Here is a 26,642-nt window from a genome sequence, read left to right on the forward strand (position 1 = left end):
ATAGCTAATGTAGATGAAGTTATTGGCCAAAAGGAATGTTGGGAGATTCTGTTTTGAAGAAAGATATCTTGGCTACTCCCAGTCTGGATGGTGTTTTGAGTCTGTCAGGCCCCTACCTCAGTTCAGTCTCATCACAGCCCCGTGAAGTGTGCACTCCTGCCCGCACCCGATGGAAACACAGAGATGACGACTGACTTGTTTTAACCAAGACTGAACTCCGATGTCTGGTTGGAGGACAGTGGCTTGTCTTCTGCCCTGGACAGCAATTTAGCTAGGTCATCCTGGGAAGAGAGAGAACTTAAAAATCGTCTAGATACAGACAGTGGATTGAACACAGAGGCAAATGTACTACTTCAAAATTTGGTTTGAAATAGTTGTGATAGAGCAACTGCCTACCAATGTTATCAGGAGCCTTTGAGCTGGTTTTAGCTTCTGTGTCTCTGGCCCGAGGAGAAGACCGGGGTACAAAACAACCTAGGGGTCTAAGGTTGCTTGCAGAGTTTTAGCACTAGGACAGAAGACGCAACATGAATAAACTAATTCAGCAAAAGATTACCCAACCAAAGGGGCTTGGAATTACTACAAACCTTGCTCTTGCCCCGTCCTTCCCACACTTCAGTGTGCCACCACACAGCCTGCGTGAATGCTCTGGGTTGTGTGTGTCTCAGTGTGTGTTTGTGTGTGCAAGTGCACACATGTGAGTATGCCTGCTTGTGTGTGTGTGCAGACTGTATGCATGTCGAGGTCAGAGGGCAACTGCAATGCTGCTTCTTGGGTGCTGTCCACTTGAACTTTTGGAAAGATTTGCCTTTATCTTACGTGCATGTGTGTTTTGTTGAATGTATGTACGGGCACTATGTTTTACAGTGCTTGAGGAAGCCAGAAGAAGATATTAGGTCCTCTGAAACTAGTAAAAGACAGCCATGAGCAACCACCAAATCTGGATCCTCTACAAGGGCGTGGCTGAGCCATCTCTCCAGTCCTCTTTTTATTTTTTCAGCCAGGATGTCTTGTTGACCGGAAGCTTGTCAGGTAGGCTAGGCTGTCTAACCAGCATGCTCCAGGGATGATGATGGTGATTATGAGGATGGTGATGGTGACAACGATGGTGATGATGATGATGACGATGACGACGATGATTTATTACAAGCATGGCACCAAGCATGGCTTCTTACATGGGGTTTTATGTTCCGATACTGATATCCTGTATCAATAACAATGACAGAAATACAAACTCTCTAATTCTGGTTTAGAAGAGAGAGTTTAATTATGAATTGCATTGTTACTTTGATAGAGCATTGTTTTGTTTTGTTTTTTTAATTCACTAAAATATTGGTTAAACTGTCTTTGTCCTAGAAAGACATCAATAGAACTTGGCTTGTGCCTCAGAGTGTATTTAGATGATAATAATAATATTATTAAAAGCTAATATTGGGATTTTCATAAGCACGGGAGCGATTCTGAGTGCTTTACATTCATACCTTGTAAACTCTAATGACTTTGATAACCAAAGTACTGAGAAATATTGTTAAGCAAAGGAGAGAGGAAAGGAAAGGAAAACTTCCCTGCCATCTTCTTTTTCTTATTCTTTTGTGTCTGTCTGAAATGTCCCCTCTGTATCCTGACTCCCTGGGGAAGGGTCTAGTTGTTGTTGTTGCTGCTGCTGCTGCTGTCGTTGTTATTATTATTAGATAAAGTTGATGCCATTTGAGGATTTTCTGGTCTTTGGTTTCCTCACAGAAAGACCATATTTCTTTCACAATTTGTCATAATTTTAGCATCTTAGCTAGAAAGAAAACATATAAGACTTTTAATTTTAAGACTCTTACATGGTGAGTCTGGAAATCCTACTTTCCTACTATTTGGAAATCTGTTGATTTGTTGTTGTTGTTGTTGTTGTTGTTGTTATTGGGGCTGATGTATATTGTGACCTTGCTAACTGATATCTGTCACTGTGTGTTCTTGTTTTTTGTGGTCACTGAAGTTTCTGTTCTGTTATCTCTGTGGTTGGCCAGTGACCTTCTTAAATGTCTGCCTCTGAAGAAGGGAAAACACAGGGAATTTATTTTTTAAAATTTCCCTATAGATGGTAGGGGAACTCAACGGGGCCCAGACCAAAGTAGGCACCTGGATCAGTCAATCAGGAGGCACTGTCAGTTTGCATGACAAAATTTTGGAAGGAAGGGTCCCGTTGCCCACCCCGGCACCCACCAGCGTTCTAGGTGCATGGGTGGCTCCAGTTTCCAGGGAGACCTCTGTGAGTGTGAGGCCAGCCTGGTCTCCATAGACAGCTCCAGGATAGCCAGGGCTATGTAGAGAGGCCCTGCAGTGAGAGAGGCAGGGAGGGAGGGAGAGAGACAGAGAGGGGGGGCGGAGGAGGGGGAGGGGGGAAAAAGGAAGGAAGGGAGGGAGGGAGGGAGGGAGGGAGGGAGGAAGGAAGGAAGGAAGGAAGGAAGGAAGGAAGGAAGGGAAAGGAAAAGGGTCTAGTTTCATGTTTTTTCCCATCTGAATATCTAGTTCCCCTCTCCTGTTTATTGTAGATATACCCTTCCCCTGTTATCTGTGTTAAACCCCTTTATGCACATGTGGGCATGATTTCCTGTTTCTCTATCCTATCTGGTTTTGTTCCTTTATATTCCCTTTCTCTTTATTCCTTTTGTTTACTTACTGTTTGTTCTTATAATCTTTGTTTGGTTGGTTTTGAGATAAGGTCTAAATTGGATCTGGGTTTGGGACCCAGGCTGGCTTCAAACTCATGTTCACCATACTTCGGCTTCCTGAGTTCTAGGACCGCTATTCGTACCACCGTGGGCGTTGCTGTTTTAATTCCTGTACCTTTGTCATCTAATATGAAGGCTGGAAGTGTGGTTTCTCCAATTGTTCCTGCTCAAGACCGTTGTGTTAGCGGCTTTTCCTGTTGCAGTGACACAGCGCCTGGCAAAAGCCCCTTAAGAAAGGGTTTGTTTCCGTTCATAATTCATGGGTACAGGTCATCATGGTGAGGAACATCGTGGTGTCAAGAACTTGAGATGTCTGGTCACACAGAGTCTCTAGAAAAGGAGTAGTGATCAATGAATGCTCATGCCGGCTCCCTTCTCTGTATTTTGATCTGTGATCTGAGACCAATGCAACAGTGCCACCCGTATTCAGAGTGACTCCTCCCACCTCAGTTAAGGTAAACTTTAGCGGATCTTGGGAGTGTCTTTTGTGGGTCTATGTACTTGAAAGCATTGTTTTGTTCTGTTTATGTCATTGGCATTTTGATATGCATTATATTGAATCTGTGGGTGGTGTGAACACTCATCAAATCTTCCTGCTTACTATCATAGGCTATTTACTGGGGTGTTCATTAATGACCTTCACTAAGGCCCAATAGATTTCACTTACAGATTGAACACTCTGTGCTTAAAGGAGTAAAGTTTGCTTTTCCCAGCCGGAAGGGCAGTGATGGGCACCGGAGCAGTAGCCCATGTTCTCTTCCTTTCTGGTTGCCCTTTGAAGTCCCTTTCTTCCAGAAGCTAGGAGTGGGGAAGACCCACATAAAGCGGAAAGCTTACAGAAATGCTGGACCCTCTGCAACAGGAACCAGAACAAAAGGGCCAGAGAAGCGAGGACAGGGTGCTCTTAGCGCTGATGTAGCCATCTGGATGGAGAGAAACTTTGTTTCACCGGGTATGGCTAAGTCTTATCCAGACAAAGGGCGGTGTCTGTTATTAGACGCGTTCTCACGACCGGCCAGGAAAGACGCAACAGACCAGAATCTTCTGCGGCAAAGCTTTATTGCTTACATCTTCAGGAGCCAGAGTGCAAGAAGCAAGAGAGAGAGAAAACGAAACCCCGTCCCTTTTTTAGGAGAGTTATATTTCGCCTAGGACGTGTCACTCCCTGATTGGCTGCAGCCCATCGGCCGAGTTGACGTCACGGGGAAGGCAGAGCACATGGAGTAGAGAACCACCCTCGGCATATGCGCAGATTATTTGTTTACCACTTAGAACACAGCTGTCAGCGCCATCTTGTAACGGCGAATGTGGGCGCGGCTCCCAACATCTCCCCCTTTCCTTTTAATAAGAGCAAATAGGCCACCCATATTAATGAGAGTGGAGATAGAGGTCAAATCCCCAGTGTGTAGGTAAAGGAGCCATGTACAGGATTAGCTCTTAGGCTCACAGGCTTTTACCCAGAGCAACCCTGACCTGCTCCCGTGTCGTTTTGCCTGGGGGAAGGGAACTAGGACACTGAACCTTCATGAAAGATGACATGTCTCCCTAGAATAGGCTCATATATGCCGCAGAGCCTTTCCATTGCAGTGCTTAGCCGTGCAACTCTCTCGGGCTGCTGAAGCACACTCACTCTATCCCGTGCAATGAGTCTAGCCTCGTGAGATGTAAGAGCTGAGTGGCCAGCGACCTATTGCCTAAGCATAGATAACCATATATCAGGGGGAGCTCCATGTTCTAGTCCTGCAAGCGCCTGGGCAATAACCACCTTGTCTCTCCTAGTTTGGGCCTTAAGCTTACAGACCAATCAAAGAAGCAACACTAATCCACAGCAAAGTGTATCTCCAAATAATATTAATCCCACCCAATTTTTTAAAGAAGGAAAATGCTGAGGAGATCCAATTGGGTAATCCTTTGGTCAGCGACAGGTCCAAGCGCGTGGAGTTGACCTGAAGTCTCAATTCCCGAAGGATCTGTTCAAATTCAGCCATCCAATTCTGTAACATATACTGAAAAAGACTTTTTGACAAATTAGCTGCCCTAGTAAATTTAACATACTGAATGGAAATAACACACAATCCCGGAAACTTTTGTTCACATCCCTGCTGAGTTATTTGTCATAATACATCTAGTTGTATCTGGACAAGATCTATGAGTTGATTAACCAGCATGAGACCTCTCTGTATCTTGACATTAGCTGAGGCCTGTTTATCTATGACTGTAGTCACTGAGGCTGACAAAGTGTTAATGGTGTCAGTCGTCTGGACCTGTCCAGACAGAGCCAAGGCTGTCTGAATCAAGGCTAAACCCAGTTCCTAGTTAGTGTAAAAAGGCAGGAGAATACTTGAGCATTATACATCACCGTCATTGGGAGTGGAAATGTCGACATTATCCCCCAACGCTGCTCTCTTTTTATTATTGACGCCCTGGACATCACCAAGACGAGGGACATTAGTATTCCCTTGGTCAGTCTGGATTTTTCGGGTGAGTCTTTCTGGTATCCAAAATGGGTTGTCTTCATTCTGTGGGAAAACACAGATAGCTCCCCTGGATCTTATCAAAATAGGATCCGGGCCATACCATTTATTATCAAGGACATTTTTCCATTTAACCATCTCATTGGGCCTATCTGGCTCTGTACAATGACGTTCAGCCGCAGTATGGCCATGAGCATCAATATTTAAAAAATTGAGTGTAAAGAGTGCCAAAGACACAGACACTCTTGGTGCTCGGGGTACAGTCTCTTCAATTCCCCTCTTTTGTTTTATAAGATAGGCTTTGAGGGTGCGATGCGCACGCTCAACAATACCCTGTCCTTGAGGGTTGTATGGAAGTCCAGTCAGGTGGGTCACGTCCATCTGACGGCAGAACTGTTGGAATTTTTGAGACGTATAAGCTGGTCCATTATCAGTCTTAAGGAGTCTGGGTTTCCCCCAAGCACTCCATGCCTCAAGACAATGTTGAATCACATGTGAGGCTTTTTCTCCAGTTAACGGAGAAGCAAACATGATGCCAGAACATGTGTCAATGGACACATGGAGATATTGAAGTTTTCCAAAGGAAGAAACATGTGTAACATCCATTTGCCAGACCTGTAGAGGTCGAATACCGCGTGGGTTAATTCCCACATGAGGAACTGGCAAGAACTCACAGCAGCTTTGACATTGAGTAACAATGTCACGGGCTTCTTTTCTTGTCAGGGAGAAACGACTGCGTAATGTTTCAGCCGTCACATGAAAATTGTTATGAAAATTTTTTGCAGCCTCTACCGGGGATGATAGGGCAGCAGCCACCACTTTAGTGGCCTTATCTGCCAAATCATTTCCCAGAGCCATGGGGCCAGGTAGGCCTGAATGGGCTCTAACATGAGTAATATAAACAGGAAATCTTCTAGATAACAAAACTAATTGTATCTGCTGAAAAATATTGGCAACTCTACTGGAAGGCTTAATCACTCCAGCCACTTCTAAAAGATTTACTGCATTAACCACATAACAGGAATCTGACACAATATTAAGGGGTTCTAAAAAGGTTTTTAAAACTTCTAAGACCACTAAACATTCTACCACTTGAGGTGAATTTTCATTATATTGTTTGGATACCACTTTACCATTAGCCACATAGGCACCTATGCCAGTTTTTGATCCATCAGTATATACCACAATCCCATTTTTAAGTGGGTTTCTTACTGTTATTTGTGGAAAAACAACAGATTGATTTTGGGCAAACTGTAAGATTGGATGTTTTGGATAATGGTTATCTATTTGTCCTGAAAAGGAGGTAACTAAAACTGCCCAATCATTAGATGTGGCTGCCAAGGTTTGAACCTGTGCAGCGGTATAAGGTACAATTAAAAGATATGGACTTTGCCCAAAGTGGGTGATTGCTGCTTTTAGACCTTTAAGGGCAAGCTGTGCAATTGCATCAGGATACCAATCTATTATTTTAGCTGGGGATACGTTTGGATGGATCCACAACAATGGCCCATTCTGCCACAAAACTGCAGTTGGCAATTGTGCTGTCTTAAAGACACACAAACTGAAAGGTTGCGAATCCTCAATACGTTGTAATTGTGCATTCTGTAAGGCCTTTTCCACTTTTTGTAAGGCCTGGTTAGCAGCTAGAGTAAGAGTCCTAGGGGAGGAGATATGAGGATCTCCTTCTAAAATACTAAACAAAGGCCTTAACTCAGCGGAAGGAATCTTTAAAAAAGGTCTGAGCCAATTAATATCTCCCAACAGCTTTTGAAAATCATTTAAGGTATGGAGGTGATCTCTTCTTATCTCTACCTTTTGGGGCACAATCTTATCTGGGGACACCACAGAGCCCAAGAATTGTCCTGTATCAGAAATTTGGACTTTTTCTGTGGCTATCTGTAAACCCCACTGACTTAAAGTTTTAAGTAGAAAAGGATATGCCTTTTGTAGCATGGTAAGGTCTTTATGGCACAGGAGGATGTCATCCATGTAAAGGAGCAAAATTAAAGAGGGGAATTGTTCCCTCACTGGCAAAAGAGCTTCTTGCACATAAAGTTGACACATAGTAGGACTATTGGACATTCCCTGTTCTTGATGTCCTAACCCTTTTCCTTCTTTATAACCCATCTTTGCCATGATATTTTTTGCTTTAGCTGAATACCCTCCCGATGGGGCGTTTTCATTGGACAAAATAAGGCCCAAATGCTGCATAATATCCCTTCCCCAGAGGTTAACCGGGAGTGGGAGCACATAAGGTATGAATTTCCCTTGCTGCCCTTCAGAGGATTCCCACGTCAAGGCAATGGAGCTTATAGTGGGACATGATTGATATCCTAGGCCCTGTAATGAATGAGATGACTCTGTGGTGGGCCATGCTTTGGGCCACCAATGTGTAGAAATTATACTTTTATCTGCTCCGGTATCAAGGATGCCTTCAAACTCTTTTCCGTTGATCTTAAGGCAGAGCTTAGGTCTATCATTTAAAGATACAACCAAATAGGCAGAATCATTTCCTGAGGAGCCCATTTTCTTTATCTCAGGTCCTGCAGATTTCTCCCTGGTATTATCAGGGAGGAGCAGCAGCTGAGCTATCCTATCTCCTTTACTAATAGAAAAAACGCCTTTAGGGCTTGAGCACAGGACCTGTATTTCAGGGGAATGTTGACAATCCATAACTCCAGGGTGGACTACTAAGCCCTGCAAGGTGAGTGAACCCCGGCCGAGAATAAGGCCCATGGTTCCCAGGGGCAAGGATGGTATAGGCTCCACCGGCACCGGCTGAATACTCATTTGAGGCATTAATAGGAAGTCGGAGGCGGCACGCAGGTCCACCCTTGTGGGTCTTCCTGGGTCGCCTCTCTGACTGCTTCCTGGGTCCTGACAAACCGGTTCCCATATCTTTGAGGGCCCTGGGACCGAGGGCCCGATGACCCGTTTTTTGGCACATCAGTTGATTGACTATCAGGTGGGGGAAGAATTCTGCCCTTTATATCCCTCACAGAGCGACACTGGTCAGCTCTATGATAACCCTTGCCACACTTAGAGCAAAGAGTGAGAGTCCCCCCCTGTTTATCTGGAGCTCTGCAATCTTTCTTAAAATGCCCAGGCTTTCCGCAATTAAAACATGTCCTCTGATCATTTCTGCTCATGGAGCGGTTCTGAGATTGGAGGATGGCGGCCGCTAAGCCTGCATTGGTGAGAGGTCCCCCAAGCTCTCGACAGACCCTGAGCCAGTCTTGTAAGCCTTTGTTCTTTCTTGGGGCTATGGCCGCTCGGCACTCCTTTGTGGCTTGCTCATAGATGAGCTGTTCTATCAGTGGCGCGGCTTGCTCTGAATCTCCAAAAATACGCTCTGCTGCCTCTGTCATTCTGGCCACAAAATCTGAGAAGGATTCCTGAGGTCCCTGGACAACTTTTGTTAATTGACCAGTGGTTTCACCTGCTCGGGAGAGCGCCTTCCAGGCCCTAATAGCCGTGGAGGAAACTTGGGCATAAGCTCCCCAATGGTAGTTTGTTTGATCAGCAGAATAAGCTCCCTGACCCGTTAACAAGTCAAAAGTCCAATCTCTCTGCTCTGGAGTCAAAGCAGCTGCGTTTGCTCGGGCCTGCGCTTGTGCAGCTTCGTGCCAAAGCGCTCTCCATTCCATATATTTGCCCATACTAGGGAGAGCGGCTTTTACAACCGTTTGCCAGTCGGCAGGAGTTAGTGCCATGCCGGCAAGCCTGTCTAACTGCACCAAGGTAAAATTAGCATTGGTTCCGTATTTACGGACCGACTCGGCAAGCTCTTTAATTTGTAAGTATTCTACCGGAGCGTGGACACGCCCACCCTCGGCTCCTTCAAAGACCGGAAATGCCTGTTGTATTTTCCTTTGTTCCTTTCTGGGAATGAATGAGTCTGCGCATTGCCTCTCTGCGCATTGCCTCTCTGCGCACTGCCTCTCTGCGCACTGCCTCTCTGCGCATCTCTCTGCGCATTGCCTCTCTGCGCATCTCTCTGCGCATTGCCTCTCTGCGCATTGCTGACGCACTACGCAGGGCGGGGGCTCCGCATAGGGCGGACCTTGAAGCCGACTGCCCTGAGGCCAATCAGCAAACTGGCCTTCGCCAGCCGCTTTTGGCTTCCTTAACTGATTAGCTAGCACTTTACCTGGCTGGTACCCTTTTTTCTCATAATGAGCTGCTTCTTCCTCCCAGTCTGTTTCTTCAGAGGAGAATTCTTCATCTGCTTCAGAGCTACTAAGAGCTGGCTCCCCGAGCCCATCCAGCGATGAGCACAGGCTCCTTTTCCTAGAGACCTCCGCTAATTGATCTTTCTTCTTTTCCCTTTTTCCTCTTTTTCTTCTAATCTCTCTCCAGGTATTCCTACCTAACCTTAACTTTTCCTCGGGTTCAAGACCCTTGGAAAGGCCTGTATACTTATTTTGTGTACCATATTTCCTCTTTGCTCCTACTCTCTCTCCCCGCTTTACTTCTGATAGATTGCCCTGAATTTCATCCAGAATCCGCCCTGCCTTAACCACTTGATAACATGTGAAAAGGGACAAAAGGGCTTCTAACACTAGAAAAAATTCAAGGCCAAACATTTTCCACTTTACTTCTGATAGACTGTCTTGAATTTCCTTAGAAAGTTCAAGATCAGACTTACCTCGTAAAGCTGTACTCACTGGTACTCTCGTTCCCCAGCTGAAAAGTTCTGAATTCATACAGTTGAATCCTTCTTAACAGTCTGCTTTACGGGAACCTTTATTACCGCGACCCGCAGTTCTGGTTCTGGAATGAGGGATCTTCCTTGCGCCAGTCCCGAGTTTTTTTCTCGTCCCGGAATTCGGCACCAATTGTTATTAGACGCGTTCTCACGACCGGCCAGGAAAGACGCAACAGACCAGAATCTTCTGCGGCAAAGCTTTATTGCTTACATCTTCAGGAGCCAGAGTGCAAGAAGCAAGAGAGAGAGAAAACGAAACCCCGTCCCTTTTTTAGGAGAGTTATATTTCGCCTAGGACGTGTCACTCCCTGATTGGCTGCAGCCCATCGGCCGAGTTGACGTCACGGGGAAGGCAGAGCACATGGAGTAGAGAACCACCCTCGGCATATGCGCAGATTATTTGTTTACCACTTAGAACACAGCTGTCAGCGCCATCTTGTAACGGCGAATGTGGGCGCGGCTCCCAACAGGTGTCTTAGGGTTTTACTGCTGTAAACAGACACCATGACCAAGGCAAGTCTTATAAGGACAACATTTAATTGGGGCTGGCTCAGAGGTTCAGAGGTTCAGTCCGTTATCATCAAGGCAGGAGTATGGCAGCATCCAGACAGACATGGTGCAGGAAAAGCTGAGAGTTCTACATCTTCATCTGAAGGTTGCTAGCAGAATACTGGCTTCCAGGCAGCTAGCATGAGGGTCTTAAAGCCCACACCTATAGTGCTATGCCTTCTCCAATAAGGCCACACCTACTCCAACAAGGCCACACCCACTCCAACAAGGCCACCCCTTCTAATAGTGCCATTCCCTGGGCCGGGCATATACAAATCATCACAGGTAACAGGGCAGATGCCCCACTTTGGCTTCCCTTTGGCATGTCTGCTCACAGTGTCCATCCCCTCCCCTCCTGCTTATGCCTGAGTCCTTCATGGACATCATCAGTATTACTCTCATCACTGGGGGTCATCTAACTACTCTCTCCTCAGAACCCTCTGATAGTAACCTTACCAAAACAGCTCACTTTTCCCTAGCCTCTAACCCGGCCTGATTTGTGTCCAGATCCGAGACACACCTTACATTATGTTGATGAATGGGCCAACATTCACTCAACACGTGTATTTTCTTATACTCAACTTACTAAGAATAGATATAGGGCAGACACTGCTCTTAGCTTTACAGACAAGTGGCCAAGACAAAAGTTTGGGGTTTTATGATGGGTTTGTATTCTAGTTTACAGAGATAGACAAAAGTAAGTACACGGTAATTTCAGGTAGTTGTAAATGTGTAGAGAAAGTGAAATCGGATACTAAATGTTCTGGTTAGTTTTTTATGATCAGTTTGACACAACCAAGAGTCAGTGGGGAGAAGGACTGACATGGCTTCTGTCTGAGTTCCAGCTCTGGCTTCCCTCAAGGGTGAATTGGGATCTGGGAATGTAAGATAAAATGAACTGTTTCTTTCCAAGTTATTTTAAATGGTCAGTAAGGTAGTGGCTGGGGGATGCCTTTGGGCTGGTGCTCAATGAAGGTCTTCCTGTGAAGGTAACATTTGATCTAAGATTCAAACTGTGTGGAATGCGCCAAGTGATGTCCTCTAAGAGTACAAATGCTGAAGTTCCAGCCCCTAAATACCTTAGAATGATTGTGTGTGTGTGTGTGTGTGTGTGTGTGTGTGTGTGTGCGCGCGTGTGTGTGTAGCTTGTGTATACCATGCATATGCAGGTTTGTGCATAATTCCCTGGAACTGGAGCCCCAGATCTTCTGAGCCACCCAGTGTGGGTGATGGGACTGAAGCTGGGTCCTCTTCTAGACCCCAAGTCCTCTTGCTGATGGCTCTCTCACCCACTTGTAAGTAACTTGACAGGATGCTCATAGGTGTGACTGTGACTTGGGCTCAGCTCTCGAAAGCTAATGGCTCAGAGCTTAGTTGCTTGTTGGTATTCAGCTTGCTGCCAAGTGGAGAGGAGGTAGAGACTTGAAGGGGACCTTCTAGGGGACCTACCAGCCACTGTGGTATACATACCCTTGAAAAAGGTAGGGGCCCCTGCATCTTTGTCTTCCTTTTGTGTTGGTTTCCTGACCATTGTGAGGTGTGCTGCTTTGTTCCACTGGGTGCTCTCTGCCATCAGTGTCCTCTTCCCTCACAGCCCCCAAAGCAGCAGAGCCACTGGTTCATAAACTGAAGTCTTAGAAACTCGGAGTCAAACCAGCCTTCGCTTTGTGTAAGTTGATCGCGTTGGGTAATTTGCTATAATAGCGTTCTTGGTTACCGTCTTTTGCCGAGACTGGGTCACAGCAGGTAAGAGAAAGATTGCAATGTTGAAAACCCAGAACAAAATAAAAAGAGAAGCCAGACAGTGCAACCTGCCAGGGGACAACAGGTAGCACTGACTATTGACATGCAAAGACGGTATCCTATTATCACAGAAATCCTGACAATAAATTAGTTTCCCAACTTGAAAAGCATAGCCAAACATTATATATAATCCATGTGTTAAAATAAAAAAGGTTCTACATATTAAAATAACACACTGAGTCCAGTTTGTAAGCTATTTTGGAAGATATCCAGTGTCCTCTTTGTTCTCTGGCAGCATGGAGTCTAAATGCAACACAAATTACACTTAATCTTAAGTCAAAAATGACTGCTGTTTTAAGATAAGAAGGAAAGACACTAGTGTATGAGACAGATGGCATGCCATCTCCTCTGATTGCTACTGACAGTGTGTGCCGTGGGGTGCCCAGCTATGGCTGTATGCCTGTAGATTAAATCATTTTTCCCCCAAAGAGATGCCTATTCTGTTCCAAACACTTCACTGTGTGTTGTAGATGCTTCAGTGGATTCGACTGAAAGCCCTTTGTAAGCCTGCTTGAGGTTTACACCCTAACCTGGGAATATGAGCAATAAAGCACTATATAAATCTGGTAGATAAGAGGTATTTTGTGGAGCAAAATAAAGCTAAGGCAAAGAGGTGTTTTGAGAAGTCGGCTACAATTTAAAAGAGTGAGCGGGTGAAGGTGTCACAATTGTTGAGAGAGGGGACCAAGTGAATTCAGGGGTAGGTTCCTGGAGAATGCATGCCAAGCGCCATGGTATGGAGGACAAAGTGGCAGGGAGTGGTGTCTCAGGATTCAGGTGTGTCAGTAGGAGAGTGCTAACTCTGCATTACTGCTCACCCAGCAATGGGGGATGACCCAGAGTTGACCCCCAGATTCATTAGTGCCCACTAGAGGTCATAAGTACAAATACATTAGAAGCTGGCTGCCAGCTAATAGTCTGCAGGTTTGTTTGTTTGTGTTTGTTTTTGTTTTTCCTCTGCAAATTATACATCATGTGCCCCTGGTGCACCCTGTGGCTTAGATTCACCTTCTTCTGATTTCCCTATTCCGGGAAGTGCCTCTGAGCATCAGTTTCAGCGCTACAAGATGGTTGAGTGCAGTGTGCCATCTCAAAGGAACACAGAACAAATCTTAGACAGGCAAAATAATACACACAGGTTTGTTCATGAGAGAACCAGGAGAGCAATGTCAGGCCAGAGTGCTGGCCTGTGTACTGAAAGTCATATGAGATCAGAATGATTGTTCCTTCTTTGCCCTCTCCCTTGTACCCTTGCAAAGCACGCCTTGGCCTTCTTCAGGGCTAGGCTTATATCTCAATTCTACCACGTACTAGCCCTCTGACTTTGAGCAGCCCCATCCATCTTGGCAAACCTCTGTCCATTTGCAAAATAGGGACAATAATGGCCCCAGGGAGCTGTGACAAACTGCTGCTTGCCTGTAAAACCCTTTGCATCCCAGGGCATAACAAATACCCTATATACAGAACCTCTTATGGTTATTACAACTCGGGGACTTCCAGAATGTAGTCTTTAGTTGAGCTGTCTTTAAAAAGATTTTTAATTGGTGCCATTGCTTGGGGTTTATTTATGTAACAGATTGAATAGAATCATGCCCACAAATCTATTAGGATTTTCTCTAAAGAAGTTACCAAGTATCTTTTCCCCCCTCCTGGTTTCGGCTACTAGGAGAAGAAAAAATGCCAACAAAACAAGTTAAAAACAGTGCACTGCACACTCAGGACAAATTCATAATTTGTTCCCCTTTATCAGCACGGAGAAAACAAAACTGTCAGTTTCCAATTCCCCAGCTTGCCATTACTCATGCGAGGAAAGAGCAGCCGGGAGGACGTGCCCTGTATACCGAAGAGACCCGAGAACCTTCTACCTGAGAGCTCAGTGTACAGAGATGCCTTTAAGATGCTGAAGGGTTACTCTGGGTAGCCACAGTATAGTCACAGTTACTGTTAGGAATGATCAGATGATTCCAGTGGGCTGGAGGGAGCTCTGCAGGCAAAGCACTGGCTGCAGAGTCATGAAGACTTCAGATTTAGGTCTCAGCACCCCAGCAGGATTCCATGGAACCCTGTCTACAACCCCAGTCAGGATGGGGAGCAGCTACCGTTACAGTTGTACTTCTTCAAACACATCCAAAACTTAGGCTCATTCCACCTTAGCATGTCGTTTCAAGATAAGATGAATGTGTTTAAATAGCAATGAATGGTATCACTTCACACGCAAGCTGTGAACCCAGGAGTTTCACCTATGTCCCGAAATCTGTGACCACCAAAGGCCACTTCCACTTTGCAAAATTATAGTGAAAAATAAGTTTCCCTCTTACCCCAGACTGTTGGTTTTTATTGACTATCTTTCCTCCCGAACTTTCTCCAGCGTATGCACTGGTATCGTGTGTGTCACCACCGTGTCTCTTGTTTTTAATATGAATGGCGTACTTCAAAGAGAGTTCCAATCCCTTTCTCCTTTCACTCCATGCTCATTCTTGTCACCACAGCAGCACTGACTGATCTACCCCAGTGGTTTTATGATGGTCTCAGAGCATTCTGTTGTGCGGATGTACATATTTTAATTTTCCAGACTTCTAGCTTGTTTTAACAAGGTGACATTACATTCTTGAACAACAGAGTTCTCTTAATGAGAACCACACAAAATAATATCTATCTCTGCTCTCCTAACGTTGGCACATGATAGACTCCCAGTAAATATTAGCAGAGTGGGTGACTCTGTCTTCTGTGCTATGTGTTGGCCGTTTATTTTGCATGTTATTTTCCTTTATAGATATTAGAAAAATAAAATCCAGCACTGAGGATGGTCACATCGTCTAAACTAATGGACTCTGTGTTAATGAGGCTCAGGTCATTTCATCTGTATCCCTAGCACCTAATTTGCATAATTAGATATTTAATGTCCCCTGCGAGGGCAACACAGATAGCTGTGTTTTAGAAGGCTGATGTTCACCAGCACCAAAGGGGATGGTGGCTCTGTATAGACCAGAAGGCTGGCACATCTCATTCAGTCTGGTGGGTGTTTAATTTGAGTGAGTAACGGGAGTCTTAGCTTAGGAGGTTGAGAATCAGGAGTGGGGCAGGAGGGTTCTCAGAGTTGAGGTCTTTGGAGCTGGGACTCGGGGTCCTAAGACCTGTACATTGAATGAAGGAATCTTTTGAGTCCTTGGCAGGAACCCTCCATGTTTGGCTGCAGGCACACCTTGGTTCATCAAAACAGTCTTCGTCATGGTCCTTGACAATTTAGATGTCTTGGGAAATGACTCCCTTTTCATGGTCATGAATTATCACAGCTTCTCCAAGGGTCTCTGGTTTTCACGAATTCCTGTGCGTTGCCAGCAAGGAACTTACCTGTGGGGCTCAAGGGTCAAAGAGGGGGAATGTCTTGTTCCTTAGGAAAAAAAACAGAACCATGTCCTGAAAGAGGTTGACTTGGCCTAAATAACACAGAGAGAGTCTTTCCTGGGAAGCCTTTCAGTATTAAATGGCATAGCAGGGTGTTTCCCTGAGTGTTGGAACTTTGAAGTAGGCCAGCCATAGTTAGTTATGAAGCATCCATACGTTCCCAAGGGTTGCAGGCTCTGTTAGCTCTATTCTCCATGGGCCCTCTGATCCTTACCGTTCTCAGAGTCTGGAAATAGTCAAGCCATCTCCTCTCCATGCTCGTCCGTGGGGAAGAGACTGAAGTAACGCCGTGCTTCAGTGAGATTCACCCAACAGGTCTGCTCCTGTCTCCTTGGATACCTGATTACAAAGACGGGTCAAGTGTAATGTTTTCAAGGGACATTAAGATTCCTGGCTAAAAATCAGTTTCTGTCGCCAGGAAAGAAGGAGAATGAATAGAAATGAAGAGAGACTATCTCAATTACCCAACTCTCTTCTTTAGGCAAAGCACTGATTCATGAAGACATAATTTGCTCAAAGTCCCTGATGAAAGGCGGGGATAGGGATAGAGAGTCGTGTCTCGTAGGCCTTCCCTACCCGGCTCCTACTCCGAATCCAGGGAACTGGCCTTGAAACCCTAAGTCTTTCTTGTGTGAAGTACTTTCTTCAAATTAGCAGGAACTGCTTATGCCTTTGGGAAAGCCGACTGTGGAAGATTTATTTTTTACTTATTAGTCTTGTGTCCGCTAGCATTTTCTTGATTTATTTTTTTTCTTTATATCCTGCCACTTTATGAATTCGATATCACACATCTTTTTTCCGTCTATTTAGTGTACCTATTGATCTTCTTGTGGACGGACTGAAGACCGCTCCTGGGCATTCAGATGCTGGTAAAGAACAATTACTGAGCTGGCTGGTAAGAACAGAAGCGACAGCACGGCACATGAACCCAGGACAGAGGAACTGGAGGAAGTCTAGATTTGCTTCTAGAAAATGCTATTCATTAGAATATTTCCCACGGAGATCTAGTATTTGTCTACATTGAAAAGTGCTTGTGAATGCGTGAGGGTGTATGTGAAAAATGACGTCATCCATAAAAGCTCTGAGCAGTAAAGATACATCTTCACCTGCCTATCGTGTACCAAGTAGCAGGAGCTATGACTGCAGGCAAAGCATGTAGCTGGGGTAGCTGACCCAGCCAATAGAGCTGTATTCCCGAGTAAGCCGTGGACCTGAGTTTAGAAGGTTCATAACACCTGGGTGGGCAGCCTGTCTGTAATCCCAGCACCTGGGAGGCAGAGTCACGGAATCCCGGGAACAAGCCTGCTAGCCACACTAGCCAAATCGGTGAGCTCAAGGCCAGGGAGAGACCCTGTCTGAAGAGAGGGTGAACAATCACGGAGACACTCAGTTGCAGCCTCAGGCCTCTATAAGCATGCACACCTGCATGCACATGTCTACCTGCAGCACGTGTGAGCATGCATACCTACATTCACACCACATGCATGGCATGCTCATATTCAAAGCAGTACTCTGGTGGGAGATGTTTACGTGTCGGAAGCACAGATGAGAGAGGCATCTAACCTAGCATTTGGAAGTAAGGGGAGGGATATTCAGGCTGAAAATAGTCGGACTTAGACCCACGATGTTTTCTCCAGGCAGAGGAAGCAGAGGGTGTTAAGAATGGCGACTCTGAGACAGATGCAGAGGTCAGTGACACCCTGCTCAGTAAGGGACTAGAAGCAGTGGGTGCTGGCTGGCCAGCTGTGCCTAGGTTACCAGGGGTCACGGTAGCCGCACAGAGGCTTTGTCCCTGCCTTTCTTTTAGACAGGACAAATTTGGGATACAAATTTTTTTGGGTGGGTTGGTGTCCCTTATCCTTCCACTGGGAGTCCTGCCTGGTTAATGGAGGTGGTCTCTTTGGGTTCCATGACCCTACTCTACTGTTAGTCATCCCGGCTAAGGTCACCCGCAATTGACTCCTGGGAGCATCCCTTATCCAAGATCTCTGGGACTTCCTAAAGATTCTCTGCCCCTCCCCCCACCCCTACAGCAATTTGAGTATTTTAATTAAAAAAAAAATTGTCCTAGGAAAAATCATTACCTTAGCTTCTCTGTAGTGAATGGACAGACACAGGGCAGTAAGCTTGGAAGGAGACACCAGTTAGGAAAGCCATAGGGCATCAAAGGGAAGAGGCCATTGTGACTTGGACCAAGAGACGCAAGTGGCGAAAAGAGGGTCTGTTTCTGTACCCTCTGAAGAGCTCACTGGAGATCAGGGAAGAATGATAAAGGGGACAGGTGCGTGTTCATTCCCCAGTTGTCTCAGTCAGCAAGGGGACCTCGAGAGGAGCGACCCATTGTCAGCGAGCAAGGCGCTGTGCTGAGTTCCCGATCTGTGATCTGCTGGCTACCTTTCTCCTGCGAGTCTCTGGTGTTGGTTCTGACCTCTGGAACCTCCATAGGTCAAGAAGAACCCCTTTTACTTGTCAGATACTCCAAGGCAGCTGCTCCATCAGCTGGTCTCCCCCAAGGCTCACACGCCTGTTCCTCTGGCCTTTTCCCGTGGGGCTTATCTTTGAAGCACTTTGCCAATCACTTTGTCAGTCACCTTCCTCCAGACACACACTGCATTGCTCGATGCCCTTTTGAAAATGGGATGGATTGCAGCTGGCTGTCACCTTGACAACAGGGATGAAGGCCCCAGGAGAAAAGAAAATCCATCTTTCATGTTTAGAGTAATACATAGAAGAACATTAAAAATACAGACAAAATATAAGAAAAGCTTAAGTGGCTATAATGTTGCTATTTTAAATTTTGATTACATTTCTATTCATCTTCTCTGGGTATCTGTTATCTAAAACATGGATACAGAGAGGTGTGTTGTTCTGATGGCTGGCTTTTTCACATCAATATAAGTTCTCACCAACAGTGCTTTCCTTAACTATTTTTGGATATAATTTATATACATATATATGTATATACATACATATACATATATATCTAGTTTTTAAGTTTCATAAATAATGTATAATTGTATACACTTAACATCAAACCAGTCTTTCTTGTCGTCTCTTAAGCACAGATTCCTGGTTTAGAATTACTGGGTACGGACATTTTTTTCCTGGGCTTTGACACACTTGGATGTCCTCCGGGCAGAGTTTACCTGTTCCTCCCCTCTCTCCCTAAAATGGATCAGTGGCCTAGGCCATTTCAACTTTCCCTGACCCTACCCAGAGGAGATAATGAATGAGAAAAATCCCAAATACCAGGAGGGCATGTGCAGAAGGGGAGGGCCATCAATTGAATCAGCCCACAGCTTTGAGCACTTGCCCTCTCGGCTGTGCACCAAATGAATGAACCCTACACCTCATGTGCCAGGGCGGAAAATGATCAGGCTTATGAAGTGGCTTGCTAGAGGCCACACAGTCTGAGTGAAGATCGTTTTCTATCCAAGTGCAAAAACCTTCCCCGGCAGATGGAGCATATCTTACCAAAAGATGCACACATGGCTGGCCATGCCACTCGTTCAGTTGTCCCACCTCCTCCACAAGCACTATCCAGCTCAAGGCAGTATTGTTTCAATACAGTGTTGTCAGCCTCCTAAGCAGAGCTGGAGGCCTCTGGTGATTAGTGCGCTCGCCTCCTCCACAGGAGTGAAGCGGTGCTCATTTCTAACCCTTGCCGTCAAGCTTGCCGGGGGTTGAACCTCACTAAATAAAGTGTAGTGTGAATATTTGCTTATTAGCTTTTTCCTTTCCCCCAACAGTTTGAGTCCGTGATCTGTACGTTGCCCCCGTTGTAGAACATTCATATTGCATGACTAGACCGCAGCCTGCATTTGCTGTTGGCAGGCATTTTCTGTCATTTCTGGTTCGGGGTGACTATGAATAGTGCGGTTGGGACCAGTCTTGTATGACAAAAATAGACACCCATGCGCTTTGAGGTCAGGGGTAGTGTTATGCAATCGCTTCTCCGCGTCTGAGACATTTCCTTAAAAACAAATGCTGTTCGGTGTGAGACAGCAAGAGAGCATACATGCCTGTCTGTTTACTTGTGCGCATGCTCCCTGCTGGAGGGAGGGGCAGCCGACGGCACTCTTCCTGGAGAATATATGGCTGCCGCCTCTTGGAGGCATGCTTGCTCCAGCAAATGGGACATTCACTCTGCTGCTGGCAGCAGAACACAGGAGTGGCTGTGGGCGGAAGAGTGTTTCTGTGATTTAATTATGAATCTCAGGGAAGCATATTACGATCCTCTCCAACCTGCTGCGCTGAATGGCAGGATGCCACAGGCACGTCTCTCAGGTGTTCCGAACGTGCCAGAGAGAAAAGGGTGAGGGACCCTGTGACAACCTCTCTATATCTCTGCACACAGTGTCCTCACCAGAGATTTGGGGGGCCTGAATCTGGTCAGTCCCCTCTAAATCATTAACAGCTATGGTTGAGAGATCACAAGGACATAAGGCAAAGTTGGCTCGAGGGAGTCACATGCCTTACCCGGATCAGTGTCGCTCATACCTGCTCTGGTTTCATTGTTAACAGCACCTCCTTTATCTGGTAGCGATGTCCCAATTCATTAATAACTGTTATGGTCATCCACTTAGTCACAGTGCTTAAGGTTCTGTTGCCTGTATGCAAAATGACCTTGGACAAGCCATGGCAGCCCTCTGAGCGTCACTGCACCGACTACAGTAACGTGGGTTCGTAAAGATGAAACAAGGCAGCAGGTGATAGACCTTCAGCCCTGTCACAGAAAAAGAACCCAACTGTTTACCCAACTGTTTACATCCTGTTTACTGTCGCTGTCGCTTGAAGCTAGATTTTCCGTGAGGATGAAGTGTGATTGCCTGGAACCGAAGGGCCTGGGGCTGTGCAGTCTCATCTTCCTGCTGAAAGGGTTTGTTTGCCTTCCTTCCAGCGTACTAGGTGGAGTTAATCACTTAGGCTTTCTCTCAGGTCTACTGCGCAGATGCAGACGCTAGTAGCATTTGGATGTGAAACTATCAACCTGCACTGTAGGGGGTGATTAGGAAATCCTGAGACAGCACCCAGAATCAATGGGGTGACCATACAACCTGGTTTTACGTTGCTGCTCTGTGTAAAAATCAGTAGTGCTCAAGACAACCTTTGACTCCAGGTTCTCTCAGTTCTGCCCAAAATAAGATCTGTGTACACCCATCCTGGAGTAAGGCGTCACTTTTGGGACAAGGCCAAGGTCCAGAGAGAGTACCAAGGTAAACTGGATAGCCTTCTAAACAGAGTCCCACCTGGCAGCCAGCGACAAAGATGTTTGAAAACTCCATCAGATGGGAAAGCAAGTTGCAGGGAAATGCCTACTGTATACTTCACTTACACAGAGTTGAAATTTTTGTTATTTTTAAATCGGTGTGTGTGTATGTGTGTGTCTGTGCGAGTGCGCGTGAGTTCAGGTGCGCCCAAAAAGAGCGTCAGACCCCCTGCAGCTGGAGGTGCAGGCAAATAGCGAGCCATCTGATATAGGTATTTGTTGGGAACTGAACCTGGGTCCTCTGGAAGAGCAGCAAGCACTCTTTTTTTTTTTTTTCTATTACATATTTTCCTCAATTACATTTCCAACGCTATCCCAAAAGTCCCCCAGCAGCAAGCACTCTTAACTGCTGAGCCATCTGGCTAGTCCCATAAGTAGTCATTTTATTTTTAACTATTTGTATGCATATGTGTTTGTGCGTATGTATGTGTGAGTTCCTGCAAGTGTGTGCAGGTGCCTGTGGTGGCCAGTAGAGGGCATATGATCCCCTGGAACTGGAATTTACAGGCAGTTATGAGCCCAAGTACTAGGAACCAAACTCAGGTCCTCTGCAAGAACAGTGTATCAGTCCTGCCCCACATTTACACAGAAGTTAGTAAAGCCAACCTAAGTGATTTCTTCTTTAGAGATACAGACATGTGTGGGGAAAAGTGTAAAGAAAAAGAAAGCTTAGGTTAATTTAGAATTCTTGGGCAGTGGGAAGGGCTGGAGGCTGGGAAGAAGTATGGCCCAAGGGTGGACTTTATTCTCTCTCTCTCTCTCTCTGATCTCAGGGCAAGGATTTTTTTTTCCTTTTGACCTTAAAGAAAGATGGATACATATTATAGACATCCTTTGGATTCTTTGGAAGGTTTAACAAGGAAAATATACAGAAAATAAGCCAAAACAATGTATCAAACTTTATCCTTATTATGCATGTGTGCTTTGGAGGTGATTCATTGCTGACTGTGCCGAGGAAGGTAGCCAGACTCTCCAGCTTTGAAGTGAAGTGCCAGGGAGGTGATTTTCTGCTTGGCAGCTTTAACTCTTTAATACGCTGGTTGTGACAAGTGGCTGCCTGGTTCTCTGCCTGCTGCTAGAATTGACACTGCTCTGGCAAGCGTGCCGGGCGTTCATTGAGCAAACATTTTCCTAATACCTCAGTATACGGTCTGTCTTGTTTCTCAAATGCTGTGAGGAACGTCCCAGTGTCACTTGCATTTCACAGTTAGGAAAAACAGAGACATCCAGGTTGACAGAGTCTGTCTACAGATTCTCACATCCCAGGCTGGGGCTCATTGCCATTGTCTGGGGTCAGTTCCCTGAAATGCTGCCTTCTGCCTGCCCTGCAGTGGTAGAGGCAGAGGCTCGGCCCTTCCAGTCTTTCCTAAGGCAACTTCCTTTTTGTCAGGCTCCACCTTCTTCAGTAGCCTGCACATTCCTGTGGTGTAGTCACCATGACGCTCCCCCCACTGACCCTGCAGGACTCTTCAGGCCCTAGGCACAGTTGCTCAGGGACTGTCTGTTTTCTATGAGGCTGGTTTGTGTCTGGCTTTCTGAGTGTCTTTGACCTCACTGGTGGCTGTGAGGGAGCAGAGCTGAGCAGTCCCTGGTCATATGTGGATACCGCCTCAGTTGAAGTCAGCCTCAGTATGCTTAGCATAGGGAACAAGTACACACGTGTGTATAGAGCAAAAGAGAAAGGAGAAGTGTTGTAGATGGCGTCCCTGTGTCCCAGCAGGAAGACCTACTGTGTGCAGTGAGTGGTCTCCAGGTACAACACAGCTTTGGTGGGTTGTCACTTCCCCAAGGTCCCATCTCTTACTGTCTCTGGAGATGCTACTTCCAAGGCAGGCGATTATTTTACCAAGTCCAATACTTTCTGTCCTTGCTAATGAAGCCAGGCAGGCATCTCTTAAATATAAACCTTGCTCTAGTCCTGGGGACAGACATGAGTGCCTGAATGGTCCTAAAATGGAAGGGGAAGTCTGCTGAGGGATGCTGGGAGATTCTCATCCTTTAACAGAGGAGGGCTCTCAGTCTATGCTGCTTCCTGCTTTGAGTGCAGCGAGGCTCACATGCAGTGCTTGGGGCTGCTGCCGCCATTCCATAATGGTGAGAGCATTCCATAATGGTGAGGCCATTTCATAATGGTGAGGCGTGGGACAAAAAGAATTGGTGATGCTGGCCCACCCACATCTTACCATCACTGACCACCCCACCCCCACCCCCCAGACCCTCAGCATCTCCGAAACAGTCCATCTGAGATTTCATGTCTTGCAAAGAAGAGAGATTCCCAGTTACAGAATCCTATGCCTGCCATTGACTGTTAGCTACATTTTCTGTTATTTGCAACTGTAAAAACAAAATGACTAGGGGAGTTTAGCCTGGTCTGGCCTCTGCAGGTACTCAGATACACATAGCTCCAGACACATACATAATTTTTAAAAAGTCTTTAAAACCCCAGAACTAAGTAGATGGGGTGCAGCAGTTGTCTGTCTTGTCTGTGGTTTAATATTACCCCCCCCCAGGTTTTTCTGGGGCAGCTCAGATATGTGGGTGATGGGAAAGAGGACTGAAGGCTTTGGCCTGACTCTTTCTTCAGGATACTATACTATGTCAGGAGGCCATACAAGGAAGGGTGGGGTGCCTGAGTTAAGGAGTAGAAAGAAGTCGGCAGAGTCACCTTACAGTTTGAATTTATTCAGTTCTTGACTTATTCTCTTGCAGTGGGCTTGGTTATTGTAGGTCCCACATATTGAACAGATTCAACATGCATGGCTTAAGAACACTATTAGCGCTTACACCTTTGAGACCTTTGATGACCATGCCTTTGAACCGGAGCCCAGGGAATAGCGCTTTTTGACACAACGTTTCTGTAAAGAGTTATTATAGAGAGACAAAACTCTCTGTTCTCAGCTCCCAATTGCCTTCCAATCCAGTCCCCGTCATTAAGCTATGCACGCTCTTAGTGTGCTGGAAGTTGGAGAGATGAGTACATTACCATCAAAGCACGCTAGGCCAGCGATTTGCATAATCGCTGCCGACGGGACAGCTCCTCAGGCTTGGCATCTGCCACCCTCATCCTCCGGTGGCCTTGTTTTGGATTCTGCTCATGCAGAGTCCCAGTTACTGGTTTTCATAGTTTCTAAGCCCTGGTGAGGGTTGTCTGGTCACTGCCGTTGCTTCTCCCTCACGGCAGCGCTTGTGTTAAGTACCCTGATACAGAGTCTACACGTTCCAGAATAACGAGGGACAAGGACAGTGTTCCTGGTTGGTGCTTCTAACCAGTGGCCATTCTGGCTGTGTCCTCTTGGCTGGGTGGCTGCTGCAGCTGCTCTTGTTTAGCCCCAGTGCTCTGGAGCATGTGAGCAGAGAGGTGGAGGGATAATGTGTTTGATCTCTGCTGAGATTCTTTCTGCTCAGGCAGGTGAAGAGGGAGCTGGAGTGAGATGATAGGACAGAGCAGGTGCAGTGGGTAGAAAAGAGTCGGATGGTGGATCTCTGGACCGTTAACCGGGAGCAAAGCCACCAGAGGCAAAGCGACAATGGTTGACCTACAGCTATGGCACTGCAATGTCCTTCAGAACTGATGTGGGCTGTAGGTCTGGCAAGCCCTGGGTCTGGGCTGGGCCATACGGGAACCCACGGTGAGGACAGGGATTTGGAGAAGTGAGTAGGGGATACAAACCAAAAGGGTGTGTGTGTGTGCGGTTGAATACTGGAGCCTTCTGCAGAAGAGCAACTTGGTAAGAATCCCGAGCAGCCCAAGACAATATCGTGGAGGAAGAGGGCAGCCAGAACTGCACCTTGACTGTGCCTGGCACCATGGAAGGAGCCTACTATTCATCAAAAGAAGTCAAGGGAGTGTATCAGTAAGCGCAGGGGTCCCCACTATGCTAAAAGGAGGGATTTCCCCCAAGAACTTTCTGGTGTTTTACAAGGCTTGTGGTTATTTGCATGTTCACTGCATTGCTATCAAAACATGAACCGGTGGTAGAAAAGGAAACTGTGTCCTTGTAGAGAGAAGACTACACGTCGACTGTCCTTTAAATGCAACTGGAGAGGGGTCCTGGGTCCCCTGGAGCATTCTCCTTCACACTGTACCTTGTGAAATGGTTATTGCAGGAGAAAGATCACGTCTTTTCAGAAGCAGCTGCTTTCCTGTCCCAAGGGGCCACACACGGGCTGGCTGGAAGTCTCGATGATGGAGAGTTAGGAGAGTGTCCTTTTGTTCCCGATGAGTGGAAAACACTAGGCAGCCCTGTCTAGCCACAGGCTCTGTGTCAGGGTGACAGGCTGTTCCAGCTTTGAGGCAAGGTGTCTCCTGGAGGCACTGTGGCACTGCGGGGGCTGCACAGCTGAGTCAGGCAGTGTTTCTTCCACAATGACTGTGATTTTTCCCTCTATGGCCTTGAATACCGGATTAGCCCCAGTGAAAACCGTGCGTGCTGCAGAGCTTTGGGCAATGGCTGGTTCTGAAGAGCTTGCTTGGGGGAGCTGGGCCAGATGTGATTCAAGGCACTGGTATGGCTTGACTGACTTCCCCCCTCTTCCTCAAGAAGGACACAAAGAGTCTTTTAAAGTGCATAACGACAATGCTGAGGAATAGGTTTATAATAATGGTACGAAATTCTAGAAATTAAGCACCTGGACCTAGGAAAGGAGAAAAAAGACAAAATACTACAAATGGAGAGATGAAATGGTGCCACTAAAGCCTTCAGAATGGTTTTATACGAAACCTCCTGGAAGCCATCCTGGAAAGAGAGAGATGGGATGTACCAGTTTCTTGGTGTCTTAGTTAGGGTTCTACTGCTGGGAGCAGACACCATGACCAAGGCAAGTCTTATAAAGGGCATCATTTAGTTGGGGCTGGCTTACAGGTTCAGAGGCTCAGTCCATTATCAGCATGGCGGCATCCAGGCAGGTATGGTGCAGGAGGAGCTGAAGAGTTCTACATCTTCATTTGAAGGCTGCTAGTGGAATACTGGCTCCCAGGCAGCTAGGATGAGGTCTTAAAGCCCATACCCACAGTAACACACCTCCTTCAACAAGGCCACACCCACTCCAACCTAGCCACAAGTCCTAATAATGTCACTCCCTGGTCCGAGCGTATACAAACCATCACACTCGGAGGAAGGGACACTTCTGAAAAATTAACTGTCTTCACTCCGAGTTATTCTGGAGCTGATGCTAATTGGCTCTCCCAGTTCCTTAACTATTCCAGCCACTCCTTCCTTTCATGGTCCCCACACCCCACACTGCCAGTAAGCTCTGTATTCGTGCTATCAGGAGGTACGGAGAAGGAAAAAGACGACATCTTGGTGGTGGTTAAAGTCATTCATGCCATGGCACCATGACTGAGTTCTTGCTGTCTGATGTTTAGAACAAAATCCGTATTCATGGAGACTACAGAATAGAGAATTGGACATGTTTTTAAAATCCCCATGGCTGTGTGAATCCTATGTAGTCATCAGCACCCCTGGGATTAGCGCCCCAGACAGGAGATCATGGTTAAGCATAACTTGCCTTTAGAAAGCTTGTCACCCCCAAGCCTGGAGGGGGTGGGGCTTCAAAATCATCCAGGGAGCCTTGCAAAATCCCACACTACCAGACTTGCCACTTTCTGCCAGGTCCCATCCCGCACTTTCCAGAGCCCGTACCACACTGGCTGAATTAGAACCTCAGATGGTGGGTTGGTTTGTAATGTGGTTTGTAATGGCTGATACTCAGAG

General features: G+C 46.4%; 1 protein-coding gene across 3 annotated transcripts in view; it reads left to right on the forward strand.

The window, feature by feature from the left end:
• The window catches only part of Tmcc3 (transmembrane and coiled coil domains 3), a 279,273-nt gene that overhangs the window by 47,198 nt on the left and 205,433 nt on the right, over positions 1 to 26,642 (forward strand). For 2 of the 3 annotated variants that reach the window (XM_030245121.1, XM_011243475.3), the window contains exon 2: positions 16,470 to 16,554. The exons of the other annotated variant lie outside the window; for it this stretch is intronic. The gene's annotated coding sequence lies outside the window, so the exon portion shown is untranslated. The remainder of the gene's footprint in view (positions 1 to 16,469; positions 16,555 to 26,642) is intronic. 3 annotated transcript variants of the gene reach the window in all.

The sequence above is a fragment of the Mus musculus genome, chromosome 10 (genome assembly GCF_000001635.26).
Source record: "Mus musculus strain C57BL/6J chromosome 10, GRCm38.p6 C57BL/6J".
Taxonomy (NCBI): Eukaryota; Metazoa; Chordata; class Mammalia; order Rodentia; family Muridae; genus Mus; species Mus musculus.